This window comes from Mobula birostris, chromosome X (assembly GCF_030028105.1).
Source record: "Mobula birostris isolate sMobBir1 chromosome X, sMobBir1.hap1, whole genome shotgun sequence".
In the NCBI taxonomy this organism is placed as follows: domain Eukaryota; kingdom Metazoa; phylum Chordata; class Chondrichthyes; order Myliobatiformes; family Myliobatidae; genus Mobula; species Mobula birostris.
The window spans coordinates 6,643,568-6,662,612 of NC_092402.1; the positions used below are offsets into that span (position 1 = coordinate 6,643,568).

The window sequence follows — 19,045 nt, forward strand, 5'->3', positions numbered from 1 at the left end:
AGCTTGCCTTTTGTCATGTCTATGCCCTCTCATAACTTTGTGTACCTCTGTCAAATCTCCCCTCAGGGTTTTACATTCCAACCTGTTCAATCTTCCCCTCTCACTCAGCTCCTCCAGTCCAGGAAACATCCCTTGTAAACACAAAATACTCTGCAGGTGCTGGGGTCAAAGCAACACTCACAACACGCTGGAGAAACTCGGCAGGTTGGGCAGCATCCGTGGAAACGATCAGTCGACGTTTCGGGCCGGAACCCTTCGTCAGGACTGTAGAAGGAAGGGGCAGAGGCCCTATAAAGAAGGTGGGGGGAGGGTGGGAAGGAGAAGGCTGGTAGGTTCCAGGTGAAAAACCAGTAAGGGGAAAGATAAAGGGGTGCGGGAAGGGAGGCAGGGACGTGATAGACAGGAAAGGTGAAGAAGGAATAGGGGAATACACAATGGGTAGTAGAAGGAGGCGGAACCATGAGGAAGATAGTAGGCAGCTGAGAGAGGGGGCAGAGTGAAATAGGGATAGAGGAAGGGAGGGGGAGGGAATTACCGGAAGTTGGAGAATTCTATGTTCATACCAAGGGGCTGGAGACTACCTAGACGGTATATGAGATGTTGCTCCTCCAACCTGAGTTTGGCCTCATCGTGGCAGTAGAGGAGGCCATGTATGGACATATCTGAATGGGAGTGGGAAGCAGGATTCAAGTGGGTGGCTACTGGGAGATCCTGTCTGTTGTGGCGGACGGAGCGGAGGTGCTCGATCTCCCGGTAGCCACCCACTAGTAAGCATCCGGGCCCAGCATCCAAGGAAGGGGCCCGGCCCTGAGAAAGCATCCAGCCCTGCATCCTAGAAAGGGTCCCGGCCCTGCGTTCCAAGAAGGAGTTCCTCGTCCTGCCCAGGAGTTCCTCGAAGAATCCAAGCCTTGTCAAGTCCTGTAGCCACATCATGTCTTCGCCTAGTTCTGGAGTCCGAGCCCGAGTCAAGACCCAGGTTCTGGGTCCTTGCCCAGTCTGTGGCTCGGAGTCCATACCCAAGCCTCGAGGAACCCAAGCCATGTCCAGTCCTGTAGTCTCGTCACGTCCTCGCCTAGTTCCAGGGTCCGAGCCCGAGTCAAGACCCAATTTCTGGGTCCTTGTCCAGTCTCTGGCTCGGAGTCCAAATCCAGGCTCCTAGTTCCCAGTTCCTTGTTCTGGTCCCACTTTCTCAGCCAATGTCTCAGCCCAAGTCAGTGTTCCCTTCCCAGCTCCTAGTCTGTTGCCCAGTCCTGTCCCTAATTCTAGCCCAGTCCAGTTCCCAGTACTTCATTGTCCTTGGCTTTTGCCTTTGGGTCCACTACCAACGTCCGCCGTATGACACCTTGACCCTTCACCCAACTCTTGAACGTCTGGACAGGAAAGTTGCATACATCAGGATGTTTTTAATCAGCCACAGCTCGGCATTCAGTTCCACATGGTAGGCTTATTCAGAAAGTTAGAAGGCATGGGATCCAGGGAAGTTTGGCCAGGTGGATTCAGAATTGGCTTGCCTGCAGAAGGCAGAGGGTGGTGGTGGAGGGAGTACATTCAAATTGGAGGATTGTGACTAGTGGTGTCCCACAAGAATCTGTTCTGGGACCTCTACTTTTCGGGATTTTTATTAATGACCTGGATGTGGGGGCAGAAGGGTGGGTTGGCAAGTTTGCAGACGACACAAAGGTTGGTGGTGTTGTAGATAGTGTAGAGGATTGTCAAAGATTGCAGAGAGACATTGATAGGATGCAGAAGTGGGCTGAGAAGTGGCAGATGGAGTTCAACCCGGAGAAGTGTGAGGTGGTACACTTTGGAAGGACAAACTCCAAGGCAGAGTACAAAGTAAATGGCAGGATACTTGGTAGTGTGGAGGAGCAGGGGGATCTGGGGGTACATGTCCACAGATCCCTGAAAGTTACCTCACAGGTGGATAGGGTAGTTAAGAAAGCTTATGGGATGTTGGCTTTCATAAGTCGAGGGATAGAGTTTAAGAGTCGTGATGTAATGATGCAGCTCTATAAAACTCTGGTTAGACCACTCTTGGAGTACTGTCTCCAGTTCTGGTCACCTCACTATAGGAAGGATGTGGAAGCATTGGAAAGGGTACAGAGGAGATTTACCAGGATGCTGCCTGGTTTAGAGAGTATGCATTATGATCAGAGATTAAGGGAGCTAGGGCTTTACTCTTTGGAGAGAAGGGGGATGAGAGGAGACATGATAGAGGTGTACAAGATAATAAGAGGAATAGATAGAGTGGATAGCCAGCACCTCTTCCCCAGGGCACCACTGCTCAGTACAAGAGGACATGGCTTTAAGGTAAGGGGTAGGAAGTTCAAGGGGGATATTAGAGGAAGGTTTTTTACTCAGAGAGTGGTTGGTGTGTGGAATGCACTGCCTGAGTCAGTACTGGAGACAGATACACTAGTGAAGTTTAAGAGACTGCTAGACAGGTACATGGAGGAATTTAAGGTGGGGTCTTATATGGGAGGCAGGGTCTGAGGGTTGGCACAACATTGTGGGCCGAAGGGCCTGTACTGTGCTGTACTATTCTATGCTCTATGTTCTATGTTCTATACCCTCAAAACCTATCCACGCCCTTCAAGACGGTATGCAATTGGATTCTTCATTTCCTCACCTGCAGACTGGGATTGGCAACAAAATGCCCTCAACAATAAACAGCGTAGGTGCATCGCAACGCCGTGTACTTTGCCCCCCGCTCTGCCCGCTTGATGCGAATGACCCCTGAGGCTAATCACAGATCCAATGCCACATTTACATTTGCTCCCGACGCCACCATTGTTGGCTGAATCAAAGCTGGTGATGGACCAGGGGAGATTGAAAATCTGGCCGAGTGGTGTCACAACGCCAGCCTCTCACTCAGAGTCAGCAAGACCATGAAACCGATTATTGACCTCAGGAGGAGGAAACTACAGGTCTGTGAGCCAGTCTTCGTCGGGGGATCAGAGGTGGAGAGCGTCAGCAACTTGAAATTCCTCAGTTTTCATTTCGGGGAATCTGTCCTGGGCCCAGCACGTTAAGTGCAATTACCAAGAAAGCATGGCAGCTCCTCTACTTCCTGAGAAGTTTACAAAGATTTGGCATGACTTCTAAAATTTGACAAACTCCAAAAGATGTGTGGTGGAGAGCATACTGATTGGATGCATCAGAGCCTGGTATGGAAACACCAATCCCCTTGAACTGAAAATCCTACAAGAAGCAGTGAAAATGGCCCAGTCAGTGGTGGTGGGGGGGGATGTGATGAAGCCCTCCCCAGCATTCAGCACATCCAATTGTCGCAGCAAAACAGCATGCATTGTGAAGGGCCTTCAACATCCAGAACATGCTGTCTTCCCACTGCTTCCATCAGGTAGAAGGTACAGGAACCTCGCATCTAACAACATCAGGTTCAGGAACAGTTATTACCCCTTAACCATCAGGGAGGAGGTACAGGAGCCTCAGGACCCACACCACCATGTTCGGGAGCAGTTATTACCCCTCAACCATCAGGAAGGAGGTACAGGAGCCTCAGGTCCCACACCACCAGGTTCAGGAACAGTTATTTCCCCTCAACCACCAGGAAGGAGGTACAGGAGCCTCAGTTCCCACACCACTAGGTTCAGGAACAGTTATTACCCCTCAACCACCAGGAAGGAGGTACAGGAGCCTCAGTTCCCACACCACTAGGTTCAGGAACAGTTATTACCCCTCAACCACCAGGAAGGAGGTACAGGAGCCTCAGTTCCCACACCACTAGGTTCAGGAACAGTTATTACCCCTTCAACCAGCAGGAAGAAGCTGCAGGAGCCTCAGGACCCACACCACCAGGTTCAGGAACAATTATTGCCCTCAACCATCAGGCTCCTGAACTATTGGTGATAACTTCACTCAACTTTACAGAACTGTACTGTTCCCACAACCCATGGGCTCGCTTTCAAAGGCTCTTCATCTCATGATCTCGATATTTTCTATTATTATTTCCTTTTTTCCTTTACATTTGAATTTTTTTTGGCCTTTTCACATTTATTGTTTGTCCGTCCTGTTGGATGCGGTCTTTCACTTATTCTATTATCGTTCTTGGATTTACAGAATATACATGCAAAAGAAAAGAATTTCAGGGTTGTATCTGGGAAGACCAAAAGACCATAAGACAAAGGAGCAGAAGTCAGCCATTCGGCCCATCGAGTCTGCTCCGCCATTTTATCATGAGCTGATCCATTTTCTCCTATTTAGTCCCACTCCCCTGCCTTCTCACCATAACCTTTGATGCCCTAGCTACTCAGATACCTATCAATCTCTGCCTTAAATACACCCAATGACTTGGCCTTCACTACTGCCCATGGCAATAAATTCCATAGATTCACCACCCTCCGACTAAAAAAATTTCTTCGCATCTCTGTTCTGAATGGGCGCCCTTCAATCCTTAAGTCATGCCCTCTCGTACTATACTCCACCATCATGGGAAACAACTTTGCCACATCCACTCTGTCCATGCCTTTCAATATTTGAAATGTTTCTATGAGGTCTCCCCTCATTCTTCTAAACTCCAAGGAATACAGTCCAAGAGCGGACAAACATTCCTTGTATGTTCACCCTCTCATTCCCGGAATCATTCTAGTGAATCTTCTCTGTACTCTCTCCAACGTCAGCACATCCTTTCTTAAATAAGGAGACCAAAACTGCCCACAGTACTCCAAGTGAGGTCTCACCAGCGCCTTATAGAGCCTCAACATCACATCCCTGCTCCTATACTCTATTCCTCTAGAAATGAATGCCAACATTGCATTTGCCTTCTTCACTACTGACTCAACCTGGAGATTAACTTTAAGGGTATCCTATACGAGGACTCCCAATTCCCGTTGCATCTCAGAACTTTGAATTCTTTCCCCATTTAAATAATAGTCTGCCCGTTTATTTTTTCTGCCGAAGTGCATAACCATACACTTTCCAACATTGTACTTCATTTGCCATTTCTCTGCCCATTCTTCCAATCTATCCAAGTCTCTCTGCAGACTCTCCGTTTCCTCAGCACTACCGGCCCCTCCACCCATCTTCGTATCATCAGCAAACTTAGCCACAAAGCCATCTATTCCATAATCCAAATCGTTGATGTGCAATGTAAAAAGAAGCAGCCCCAACACTGATCCCTGTGGAACACCACTGGTAACTGGCAGCCAACCAGAATAGGATCCCTTTATTCCCACTCTCTGTTTCCTGCCCATCAGCCAATGCTCTATCCATGTATGTAACTTTCCCGTAATTCCGTGTATGGAACGCATGAACGTATACGTCCTTTGACAATAAATTTTCCTTGATCTTTAAACTACCCATTAACAACCGCTACCTGAGACATGGAGAGCTTTTCCTACCCAGTGGAGTTTGACACTTCTCAAACAGAGAGAGGAAAGAGCAAGACGGATATGAATATAACCGTACACCTCCCATGCTTCCTGAAATCAACTTAACCCCAGTTTAGCATCTTTTTCTAAATTCCAGATTTAACCTTATCCTAACGATCTGAAAACTCCTGGAAATCTGACCACTGGCTGTCAACTGGTCTCACATTGAAACTCAAATCGCCAGCACAGAAACCTGGTGTTCTGGTGTCACCTCTCACCGAGTTTGATCACCTGCACACAATGATAAGAAACTCTCCCAGCAGCGAGCAACACGTTTTGCTCCAACAAAATATCTTCCAGTCGGGGAGAGCCAGTTAACACTGGTTACTTGATAATAATTTATCTGCAGGGAAATGAGAGTCTGTTTAAATGGTGAAGGTGTGATTACGATGGGAGCTTGTGGAGTAGACCCAGTGGAACAAATAACCTAATACTTCCCCTATTTATTATTAATTGATTATTTTATAATATTTTATTGTGAATCTCACTAGAACATCTTTTTTTCATTCTTGAGTTTTGCAATTATCTAATATAAGACCATAAGACATATGAGCCGGATTAGGCCATCTGGCCCATCGAGTCTGCTCCGCCATTCAATCACGGCCGATCGTTTTTTTCTCCTCTTCAACCCCTGTTCCCGGCCTTCTCCCCATAACCTTTGATGCTGTGTCCAGTCAGAACCTATCACTCTCTCCTTTAAATACATCCAACATCCTGGCCTCCACAGACAACTGTGGCAACAAATTCCACAAATTCATCACCCTCTGGCTAAAGAAATTTCTCCGCATCTCTGCTTTGAAAGAGCGTCCCCCTATCCTGAGGTTGTGCCCTCTTGTCCTCCACTCTCCCACCATGAGAAACATCCTTTCCACATCTACTCTGTCAGGGCCTTTCAACATTGGAAAGGTTTCAATGAGATCCCCCCACCCATCCTTCTGAATTCCAGCAAGTACAGACCCAGAGCCATCAAACGTTCCTCATATGACAACCTTTTCGTTCCTGGAATCATCCTTGTGAACCTCCTCTGGACCCTCTCCAATGCCAGCACATCTTTTCTTAGATGAGGAGCCTAAAACTGTTCACAATACTCAAGGTGAGGCCTCACCGGTGCCTTATAAAGCCTCAGCATCACATCCCTGCTCTTGTATTCTAGACCTCTTGAAATGAATGCTAGCATGGCATTTGCTTTCCTCACCACTGACTCAACCTGCAAGTTAACCTTCAGGGTTTTCTGCACAAGGACTCCCAAGCCCCTCTGCATCTCAGATTCCTGGATTTTCTCCCCGTTTGGAAAATAGTTCGCACATTAATTTCTACAAACAAAGTGCATGACCATGAGTTTATGATTAAATTTAGGTTTTCATCCCCCCCGACGAAAGGACAGCATAAAACTTCAATCCCGTTCGAATTGTCTGTGGAGTTTTCCAGTCTGCTCCTGGGAATGGGAACATGATTATTCTGGATCCACTTCTGTGGTCCAGTCGGGTCTGGGACGGTTCACCTTTACCACAACATTTCAGAAGTAGACGGGTACTTCACATGGGTTTCTTGAACTTCTCATTCTGAGCTTACGGAGTCACAGAATGCAGGAGGGCATTTGGCCCATCACATCTCTGCTAGCTCCTCAGAATGATTTCTCCAATCAGCATTCAATGACTTGGATTATGGAATAGAAGGCTTTGTGGCTAAGTTTGCTGATGATACAAAGATAGGTGGAGGGGCCAGTAGTGCTGAGGAAACAGAGAGTCTGCAGAGAGACTTGGATGGTTTGGGAGAATGGGCAAAGAAGTGGCAAATGAAATACAATGTTGGAAAGTGTATGGTTATGCACTTTGGCGGAAGAAATAAATGGGCAGACTATTATTTAAGTGAGGAGAGAATTCAAAGTTCTGAGATGCAACGGGACTTGGGAGTCCTTGTGCAGGATACCCTTAAGGTTAACCTCCAGGTTGAGTTGGTGGTGAAGAAGGCGAATGCAATGTTGGCATTCATTTCTAGAGGAATAGAGTATAGGAGCAGGGATGTGATGTTGAGGCTCCATAAGGCGCTGGTGAGACCTCACTTGGAGTACTCTGGGCAGTTTTGGGCTCCTTATTTAAGAAAGAACGTGGAGAGGGTTCAGGGAAGATTCACTGGAATGATTCTGGGAATGAGAGAGTTAACATATGAGGAACGTTTGTCTGCTCTTGGACTGTATTCCTTGGCGTTTAAAAGAATGAGAAGGGACCTCATAGAAGCATTTCGAATGTTGAAAGGCATGGATAGAGTGTATGTGGCAAAATTGTTTCCCATGATGGGGGAGTCTAGTACGAGAGGGCATGACTTAAGGATAAAGGGGCACCCATTCAGAACAGAGATGCAAAGAAATTTTTTCAGCCAGAGGGTGGCGAATCTGTGGAATTCGTTGCCACGGGCAGCAGTGGAGGCCAAGTCATTGGGTGTATTCAAGGCAGAGATTGATAGGTATCTGAGCAGCCAGGCCATCAAAGGTTATGGTGAGAAGGCGGGGGAGTGGGACTAAATGGGAGAATGGATTAGCTCATGATAAAATGGCGGAGCAGACTCGATGGGCCGAATGGCCGACTTCTGCTCCTTTGACTTATGGTCTTAAGTTCTTATGGTTCTCCACAACCCTGGGCGTCGTCACCTCTCCATTAATTTGGAACCAGAGTCATGGAGTGCTTTTCCTACCCAGTAGAGATTGACCTTTCTCATACTGAGAGGGGAAAGAGTGAAACGGGAATTACTGTAACCGTAAACCCAACATAATTGATGAAAGCGAATTGATATGAATTGAAACACTTCTCACAAAGAGAGTTCAGAATGTTGTGTTTCCTGGCCCAGGGAAAGGGACATCAGCTCTAGACTAGCAAGGAACTTGGAGTGGTAGGAGAACATCCAGCTTTTACGGTCCCCGAAGGTGCTTATGAATTGATAAAAACTGGATAGCACGGGCCTGAGTCTCCCAAGCATCAAACTCAGCCAACTCAGTCATGAAACTAGGCTTCCCAGCATAAAACTCAGCCAGATCCACCATGGACATGAGGCTCTCTAGCATCAAACTTAACCAAGGAAGTCCTGTTGAAGGATTCTGGCAACTGGGTCAAGGATAAAGTGAGACTTAGACCATATGACCATCAGATATAGGCGCAGAAGTAAACCACTCGGCCCATCAAGTCTGCTCCGCCATTCAGTCATGGGCTGATCCAATTCTTCCAGTCATCCCTATTCCCCTGCCTTCTCCTCCCCCCTCCCCTTTGATGACCTGGCTAATAAATAACCTATCTATCTCTGCCTTCAACACACCCAGTGACTTGGCCTCCACAGCCGCTTGTGGAAAGAAATTCCACTGATTTACCACCCTCTGACTAAAGTAATTTCTCTGTATCTCAGTTCCAAATGGGCGTCTTTCAATCCTGAAGTCATGCCCTTTTGTCCTAGACTCCCCTACCATGAGAAATAACTTTGCCATATCTAATCTGTTCAGGTCTTTTTAACATTAGAAATGTTTCTATGAGATTCTCCCCCCCACTCCACCCTTGCCGCCTCATTCTCCTGAACTCCAGGGAACACAGCCGAAGACATTCCTCATACGGTAATCCTTTCATTCCTGGGATAATTATCTGAGTTATATGCAAGGTGGCAGCAGATAAATAAGGTCGGAGGTGTCTCTGAACCTGGTGTGGGAGAAGTGGGGCAGTGGCTGCAGTAACGGAGGAGATGGTTGTTCCACGGGATCGGTTTCAGAAGAATGGGGTGACTCGTAGATGGTTTATCATCGTCACGCGTGCCGAGGGACGGGGAAAAGCAACTTCCAGTCAGGTCACAGTGCTAGAGTCACGGAGAAAGTGTAGTGCAGGAAAACAATAAGGTGCAAGGTGGAGGTCAAGGGTCCATCTCATCTCTCTAGGCTTTTCCGCCCAACAATATCAGCAGGAAAGATGATGTCATTCCAACTGATGGTCGGTGCTTTCTGCCACCTTTATCTTCCACTAAAAGCCAGGGTGGATGTTGGAATGTTGGAGTGTTCTGGGCAGGTCGGGGTCTTTCATTAGGCTGCCTGGTTTACCAAGGCAGGGAGCAGTGTAGACGGAACTCATTGGGGGTAAGCGGGTGTCTACGATGCCCTGGGCTGTCTGTACAGCTCTCTGCAGTTGCTTACGGTCTCGGCCAGAGCCACTGCCATACCGAGCCATTACACAGATGGGCCGAAGGTTGGGGGTGGATTTGTGAAAGGAAAATCATGTCTGACGAATCTCATAGAATTTTTTGAGGATGTAACTAGTAGAGTGGATAGGGGAGAACCAGTGGATGTGGTATATTTGGATTTTCAGAAGCCTTTTGACAAGGTCTCACACAGGAGATTAGTGTGCAAACTTAAAGCACACAGTATTGGGGGTAAGGTATTGGTGTGGGTGGAGAGTTGGTTAGCAGACAGGAAGCAAAGAGTGGGAATAAACGGGACCTTTTCAGAATGGCAGGCGGTGACTAGTGGGGTACCGCAAGGCTCAGTGCTGGGACCCCAGTTGTTTACAATATATATTAATGACTTGGATGAGGGAATTAAATGCAGCATCTCCAAGTTTGCGGATGACACGAAGCTGGGTGGCAGTGTTAGCTGTGAGGAGGATGCTAAGAGGATGCAGGGTGACTTGGATAGGTTGGGTGAGTGGGCAAATTCATGGCAGATGCAATTTAATGTGGATAAATGTGAAGTTATCCACTTTGGTGGCAAAAATAGGAAAACAGATTATTATCTGAATGATGGGCCGATTAGGAAAAGAGGAGGTGCAACGAGACCTGGGTGTCATTATACACCAGTCATTGAAAGTGGGCATGCAGGTACAGCAGGCAGTGAAAAAGGCGAATGGTATGCTGGCATTTATAGCGAGAGGATTCGAGTACAGGAGCAGGGAGATACTACTGCAGTTGTACAAGGCCTTGGTGAGACCACACCTGGAGTATTGTGTGCAGTTTTGGTCCCCTAATCTGAGGAAAGACATCCTTGCCATAGAGGGAGTACAAAGAAGGTTCACCAGATTGATTCCTGGGATGGCAGGACTTTCATATGAAGAAAGACTGGATGAACTGGGCTTGTACTCATTGGAATTTAGAAGATTGAGGGGTGATCTGATTGAAACATATAAGATCCTAAAGGGATTGGACAGGCTAGATGCAGGAAGATTGTTCCCGATGTTGGGGAAGTCCAGAACGAGGGGCCACAGTTTGAGGATAGAGGGGAAGCCTTTTAGGACCGAGATTAGGAAAAACTTCTTCACACAGAGAGTAGTGAATCTGTGGAATTCTCTGCCACAGGAAACAGTTGAGGCCAGTTCATTGGCTATATTTAAGAGGGAGTTAGATATGGCCCTTGTGGCTACGGGGGTCAGGGGGTATGGAGGGAAGGCTGGGGCAGGGTTCTGAGTTGGATGATCAGCCATGATCATAATAAATGGCGGTGCAGACTCGAAGGGCCGAATGGCCTACTCCTGCACCTATTTTCTATGTTTCTATGTTTCTAAATGGGACATTGTCACAACCACAGACTCAGCAGCACAGCAGATTCGGCAATTGCGCTCATGAATATGCACGTGTCAGCTAATTATTGTTTCATTGCGATGGTATTTAACCCCATTCTCTCTGTCGTAGCACTGGCCGAGACTTGAACACAGCAACACTTCACTGCCTGTTTGCATTCCGCCTTGCCTGAGAAATTGGACTGTCGAGTCAACTGACTCTGAAGACTAGCGGTATTCGTTTTATATTTAGTTATTTTATCAGCTGCAAGCCCTCAAATCGTTTTCCATTTGAGAGTTTTAGTTAACGGCCCTGTTTGGCCGAGAGCTTACTGTATTCTTTTCACTCTAACTCTGTTCGCACTAAAGTCTGTGAACTGTTGACCTGCTTCAGCATCTCTCGCTCCGCACTTGGGCCATATCCGAACCGGATGTAGTGACAGGACATACCAAGTTTGTTTTGCCTCCTGAAGATGTAGGACTCTGCTGTGTTTTCTTAGCAAACAGCTATTACGCGATTGGCCCTTACTGAAACCCCTTCCGGACCCTGAGGGCTCAGGAAAGGAGAGACCTGTTCACGCTCCCCGCCCCCCCCCAACCCCACCCACAAAATGGGAGTGTCAATCCAGAGGACAGAGCTGAAGGGACGGTCACAAGTAACCGAAGCAGGTGGAATGTTCTGGTAGAAGGTGGGAAATCTTGCAGACAGAGGAAGGGTTACTGGGAGGCATGGGGGGAGGATAATTGTTTCAACGCTCGTGGGATTGATGGCAGTGGAAAGCAGAGGGACAGCAGGAGACACGGTCAGTCGGAGATGAGCCGATATTTTGAAATGTCGGTGTAAAATGGAGGGGCTGATTGGCAGACTAGTACTTCTCCTTTATGGCGACCTGCCTTGCTGTTCTCAGTTGGACCTGGGTGCTTTGTTTCCATCTCACAACCATGGACGTACATCACAGAGTGGGGTGCTCTTGATCCCGCAGGCATAGATACAGTTACAGGGGAACGATCATCTGGGGACTCTCTGACATACCCAAGGCTGATCAAATATCACCCATCAATTGTGGATCTGTCACTACAGACACAATATGCAGAATAAATGCAATAGCTGCTTTATATTAATAGGAGAAACGTCCAACAGACAAGAAAACCCTCTGCGGGGCACTCCTCTGTGTTCGTGGATGTTTGCGAAGAAGAAGAATTTCAGGATGTATATTTCTCTGACATTAAATGTACCCATTGAAGCCCACTGGTCCAGCACAATCACCGTCCCAGGAGTGGTTGTAATTCCAAACTTGCTGTCATAATACCAATTTTATATTGTTACTGTCTCCTGCAGTGGCACCTTTTCCTAACTCTTAAAGATAGAAAACCTACAGCACAAAACAGGCCCTTCATGCTGTGCTGAACATGTCCTTACTTTAGAAATTACCTAGGCTTACCTACAGCCCTTTATTTTTCTGAGCTCCATGTACCTCTCTGAGAGTCTCTCAAAACACCCTATCGTATCCGCCTCCACCACCATCGCCAGCAGCCCATTCCACACACTCACCACTCTCCGGGTAAAAAACTTACCCCTGACATCTCCTCTGTGCCCTCCCGTGTCAGCCGTTTCAGCCCTGGGGGGAAAAAAGCCTCTGGCTATCCACACGATCAATGCCTCTCATCATCTGTTTGGCCTCTTCCTTCTCACGGTCTTAACCACCAGTTATTCAAAACTTGGTCCCTGTTGTAGCGTGGATGAAATCAGCAGAGAGACAGAGTCACTGGTAGATACAAAGCAGCTTCTTTATTCGACACAACAAGGTACAGCTGGCATATCGACGGAGATGCTTTCGGTAGAAAGGTCTGCGAGCCCAATGTGGGCTCGATATTTATATGCTAAACACAAAGGCAATTGCTACTTAAAAAAGTTATAGACAATGCATAGACAATGCTTCCTATTGAAGCTACATACAAAATATCACACCGTCCTTTCCTTCCGACACCAACATGTCTGGGTTGGTATCCACAGCCTTTAGGAATGGAAGTTAAAACCACAATACATTTATTCGGCATTTTACATGCTAACATAGAAGACAATTAATATTTATAAAGTGTAGATAATACTGTCTTCGAAACTACAGCATCTGGTTAAACTACAGTGCCAGAAGCATCTGATATTCACACCTTTTTAGGAGGCGCATTGTTGTGGACTCAATCCACAGTACTTTGTCAAATAGAAGTCTGGTGGCCAAAGTCATTTAAGTGTAAACGAATCATCTACTCAAAAAAACTCACTCTAACAGTCCCATGATCCTCTCATATCCCTTTTGCCAATCACCTGTCCAGCTCTTGGCTCCATCCCTCCCCCTCCTGTCTTCTCCCATCATTTTGGGTCTCCCCCTCCCCCTCCCACTTTCAAATCTCTCACTCGCTCTTCCTTCAGTTAGTCCTGACGAAGGGTCTCGGCCCGAAACGTCGACTGCACCTCTTCCTAGAGATGCTGCCTGGCCTGCTGCGTTCACCAGCAACTTTGATGTGTGTCACTCTAACAGTCCCAGCCTTAGCCTTGTAAATAGCTGGAAAGGAAAGATGATCACGATATCAATATTGGCCCACCCCAGAACGATGACAACAGTTACGCAGACCAAAGGAAAGTAATCAAACAAGGAACTCTGAAGGTTAGTCAGGATCTAGGGAAAGCGGTCGACGTTTCAAGCCGAGATCCCTTCTTTGGGGCGAAAGACAAACAGTGGGTGTGGGGGGCGGGAATGACTGAAGAAGGTGGGGCAGGGGGAAGGATGACGATCTAGAGGATGATAGGTGAAGGCCAATGGGGGGGTGGGGGAGGGTTGTAGGAGGGATTGGTGTGAGGGCCCGAGATGAATGAATCTGATCGGAGAAGAGAAGTGGACTGTGGGAGGAAAGGGAAGGAGGAGGGGCCCCGGAGGGAGCTGGTGGGCGGGTAAGAAGAAGAGAGGAGCTGAGAGAGGTGCCGGGATGGGGGGGAAATAGAAAAAGCGAGAGGGGAAGAAACTACCTGAAGTTAGAGACATCTGTATTGGCTGCCAGACGGAACAGGAGGCATTGGCCCTCCGCACTGAGATGGCAGTAGAGGAGGCCACGGGCCGACCTGCCTTGGAGGAGGGCTCTCGGAGGGAAGTTTCGGAGTGCAGGACATTACTGATAGCGGGTCCCTTGTCAAAATAATGGCAAATATGAAGCCGGGGAGAACGAGCTGTTCAGTCCCTATCACTAACGTGAGGGTCCTACGTCCGGATTAGTGATACGACGCCAGGCGCACGGTGGGTTGTGGGGCGAGTCTACAGTGGATGACTCAGGCGTACAGATGGGTATATGAACAGACAAGGTGGAATACAATAGAGAAAAACGTGTGCCTGTTTCCTGCGGCACACAAAAAATATGATCGTAGCATGCCCGAGTATATTCTCAACATCGCGGCAGTTAACATCCAGCTGCCTTTGGAGATCGGGACGGGAACGAGGTTTTCAGCGAATGCTGTTCGTAATGCGCCATTCAAGTCTAGTCCAGAGCTCGGTCAATTACCGTGCACGGTAGCGCCAGCGGTGACGGTCGAATCTGAGCGGGAGAAGGAGATTTAAACGATGCGCCGTCCTGCCATGACTTGTCGGTGTTGGAGCGATTTTTTTTTGTGTGTCTGTCATTGACTTCGACCTGCCAGTCCTCGTGGATTGTAATTTGGGAGTGCAGCTCTGGACAACGGGTTCCTAAAAGCCGTGAATCCCAGACCAGACGATGCTGGTTGAAATTCGTTTGGATGCCTGTGGCGTGGACGGAATCAGGAGGCGCGAAGGTGGTCTGCGGTTTCAAAGGAAGCATTGCCCATACAATGTGTAAATGTGGAGCTGCCCTTTGATGTTTGGCACATAAAATACCGAGCCCCACGTTGGGCCAGTGAGACTGTTCTACCGAAAGCCTGCCATGCCTTGCTTTGTCGGACAATGAAGCTGTTTTGCATCTACCGGTAGATTTCTCCGGCGACGTCGCAGCCACGGCCGGTAGGAATGACTCCAGTTGCCCAGAGCTTCGCTGAAGCCGGCACTGGAATACTGTCCGCTCTTCTGGGTGCCTCGGCTGAGAAGTGATGGGAGTGGGGGGAGATATTAACCAAGGCTGACAGGACTGCTCCCCGGGATGGCGGATAAGCGAGAATAGAAAAGAAGCCGAGGCTCCCCCTCCAACGCCACCTGGTCCACAGTTTGCTGGGAGTTTTGTAAAGTCAGGCCTCATCAGCTCTCAGCTTCAGACACCCCCCCCCCCCCCACCCCCGTGTTCTCTTGCTACGCCCTTGGCTCCTTTAAGCAGGTGCAGCCTCTTCCGTGACAAGAGAGAATCTGCAGACGCTGGAAATCCGAGCACACACACACACACATACACACACACACACACACACACACACACACACACACACACACACACACACACACACACACACACACAGTTACACACACACACACAGAAACACACAATCAGAAACACACACAGAGACACAGAAACACACACACACACGCACACAGACACACACACACACACAGATACACACACACACACACACACACAGAAACACACAAACAGAAACACTCACAGAGACACAGAAACACACACACACACGCACACAGACACACACGCACAGATACACACACACACACAGATACACACACACACACACACACACACACAGAAACACACAAACAGAAACACACACAGACACACACACACTCACACAGACACACACACACACACACTCACAGAAACACACACACACACACACACACACACACACACACACACACACACACAATATTAGAGGAAATCAGCAGGCCAGGCAGCTATCTATGGAAATGAGTAAAACAGTTGTTTGGGTCGAAACCGTTCGGCAGGACTGGAGGAAAAGAAAAGCTGAGGAGTAGATTTAAAAGGTTGGGTCGGGGTAGGGAAACGCCAGGCGACAGGTGAACCTTGGGGGGGGGGGTGGGAGGGGTGAAGCAAAGAGCTAGGATGCTGTCGGGATGAGGCCACACTCAGGTTGGAGGAACAACACCTTCAATTCCGCCTGGGTAGCCTCCAACCTGATGGCATAAACATCGACTTCTCTAACTTCCAGTAATGCCTCCACCCCCGCCCTTCACCGTTTCCTGTCACCCTGTCTCTCTCTCACCTTATCTCCTTGGCCGCCCATCGCTTCCTTCTGGTGCTCCTCCCCCCCCCCCACCCCGATCCTTCCATGGTCTTCTGTCTCTTCCACCAACCGACTTCCCAGCTTTTTGCTTCATCCCTCCCCCTGCAAGTCTCACCTGTCGCCTGGTATTTCTCTTTGTTCCCTCCCCCCCCCCCACCTCTCAAATCTGCCCCTCAGCTTTTTTTTCCCTCCAGTCCTGCCGAAGGGTTTCGGATTGAAACGTCGGCTGTACTCTTTTTTCCATAGACGCTGCCTGGCCTGCTGTGTTCCTCCAGCATTCTCTCTGGGCGTTTCAGCCTCTTCAGAGGGAGGGGACATGGGCCATTTGCCGAATGGCACTGGGCTATTGAGAGTGGAGGGGCTGGAAATGATGCTCCCTTGTCCGGGAGGCAGTGAAACCCTCCCGCAGCGGCGGACCGAAGATGGCCTGCCTCCCTGAACGCCGCTGTTACCTCGAAGCCGCGCGGGGGGTTCGGAGTGTGCTCGGTCGGCCGCGCAGAAAAGGAAATGCTCCCGGCGCAGCTCGTCTCGGTTGCTGCACACTGCTGGGGGGGTTATTCTATGTGACATGAATACCCATCGGCAGTATATTAAAAATAAATCCCAGTTCAAAGTGCCCCCGCGCATGTGGCCTCTGCTCTCGCGTGGGCTCGGGGGGCGCGACGCCGGCTTCTCGCCGAACCTGCTCGCGAACTCCGTGCTAGTCGGGTGGCGTGGCGGAGTAGAATTAGATCGGGGGAGTCGGAAGGAAGGAAGGAAGTTAATTCCTTCCCTTGGGATGTGTACCGGGTGCTCAGGTTTCCTCTCACAGTCCAACGGCCGACGCGGCAGGCTAACTGGTCCCGTGAATTGGCCAGGGTAAAATCGGGTCTGTCGGGGCTTTGCTGAGCGCAGAGAGGGCCGGATGGGCCCATTCCGCGCCGTATCTTTGACATCAGGAACCTCCTTACCTGTAGCTGCTGGCGGGCCCACGCCCCGGGTGGGAAACGTGTGGTGAAAGTCACCGAAAGACAGGTGAGTCCCCCCCAAGTCCAGGGGACTTGGGGCATGACGTGGGGGTGAGTAGCCATTACCGGAGGGAGGAGTTTGCCTTTGGGCTCAGTACTGTTAATAATACCGTGGCGAGCATTTGGTCCATGACGACCGACGAAGAAACTCGTTAACTCCAACAACCGTTTTATTTTTAAATTTCGTTTCCCAAAAATATACTTCATTCGGAAATATTACAAAATAAAGTTATTTACATAAAAATATTCGTTGACTCTGAGTTCTTATTGAATAAATAAAGTTATTAACAATAAATCATGCGTTGACTCTCAGTCCCCATTCAAATCAAACATGTTGACAATAAAGCATTCGTTGGCTCTCAAGTCTTAGTCAAGAATAAAAACTTATTTACAATAGAAGGCCAGGCGTTGACTCTCCTTTCTTTACCGACGTTCCTTTACCGCTCTACGTTTCTAGCCACTCCTGTGGTAAAAACAAAAACATATAAGCAATAATCAGTAATTAAATAGATAGACGGACAAATAAATAAATAATCAAGCAATAACTATTGAGAACATGACATGAGGAGACCTTATAGGTTATGGGAACATTTCAGTGATGGGGGCAAGTGATATGTTCGATTCCAGAGCCTGATGGTTGACAGGTAATAGCTCTTCCAGGACTTGGTGGTGTGAGCCCCTGAGGCTCTTGTACCTTCTTCCTGACGGCAGCAGTGAGAAGAGAGCGTAACCAGAGTGATGGGGGCGGGGGGCGGGCTTCCCTGATGATGGACGCTGCTTTCCTGTGACGACGCTCTGTGTAGATGTGCTAAAGGGTGGGTAGGGCTTTACCCTTGATCGACTGGCCATATCACTTGATAAATTCTTTCTTCTCTCCATTAACCACAAGTGTTAATATGTAATAGAAAGTTTTGTAGCCTTGCAGTGGCTGCTATGTTCTCGGTCTGTCCCAGAGAACACCTCTTCCCAATGAAATGTCTGCTGATGTGCGGATACTGTTGTATTGTGGCAGTCAGTTACTGCGCAGTAAAACCACACTAACATCAATGGGATAATGATCAGATGATGTTTTAGCGATTTAGTGCCTTGGCCTGCTTACTCTTCCTCCTCCCCCAATCTTAAATGGTTTGAAAACAAGGGTACAGTTATTATAGCTCTAAAATGGCAACCCCAACGACAGCTTTATCGTGATAGGCACAAAACTGACCGGCCACCATGGCCCGGAGAGTGAACCCAACCAGTCTCGCACCGACGCGGGAGGTGACCATCACACACCCCGGTTACAGTCAGGGTGACCCGCAAATACACAAGCGGATAACTCTATACCCGAGCTAAAATGTAACAATAAGTGAACCGGAACTTCCCCCCACAATCCCGCAAAAGCATTTCCATACAAGAGCTGGTCATTAGAAATGCAGGGGCGGGCTGTCGACCACGCCCCCCCATAGCATCACAATAATAATAATAATCACTTTATTGATCCCGAGTGGGAAATTAGTTCGTTACAGAAGCAGCATTTTAAAACACACTTAGCAGTAATACTAATAACAAATATAAAAATAATATTAACTGACAATAAAGTACAGAATAAAATACGCACAATAATAATTTAATGATGTGCAAAACTATGCAACAATAATGTACGAAATTATAAAACAGAGACTATTGTACTGTGATGTGTGTTCTCCTGTCGCACGGAGATGAACTGTTGTATGTGCTCATTGCCTTTGGTAGGAAAGATTTTCTGTAACAATCCTTGTGAATGATTCTGTTTGAAAGGGCGCTCCGCTGCTTATTCAGTAGGTCATGGAGAGGATGTGTCTGATTGTCCATAATGGATAACAGTTTGTTTAGTGACCTCCTCTCCACCACCAACTCAAAAGAGTCCGGGTTGTAGCCAAGGACGGATCCAGCTTGTTTGATGAGTTT

The 19,045-nt window shown here is 48.3% G+C and overlaps 1 long non-coding RNA gene across 2 annotated transcripts in view; it reads right to left on the reverse strand.

Moving 5' to 3' along the window:
- The window catches only part of LOC140191799 (uncharacterized), a 35,565-nt gene extending 17,762 nt beyond the window's left edge, over window positions 1-17,803 (reverse strand). The window contains exons 1-3 of one of the 2 annotated variants that reach the window (XR_011883930.1): window positions 17,688-17,803; window positions 17,509-17,579; window positions 12,489-12,632 (exon numbers count right to left, since the gene is read on the reverse strand). This is a non-coding gene — a long non-coding RNA (uncharacterized lncRNA). Of the gene's footprint in view, window positions 1-12,488; window positions 12,633-17,508; window positions 17,580-17,687 lie in introns of those variants that run through there. The other variant, XR_011883931.1, reaches the window with a different exon arrangement.
- Between the last annotated feature and the right edge of the window lie 1,242 nt (window positions 17,804-19,045).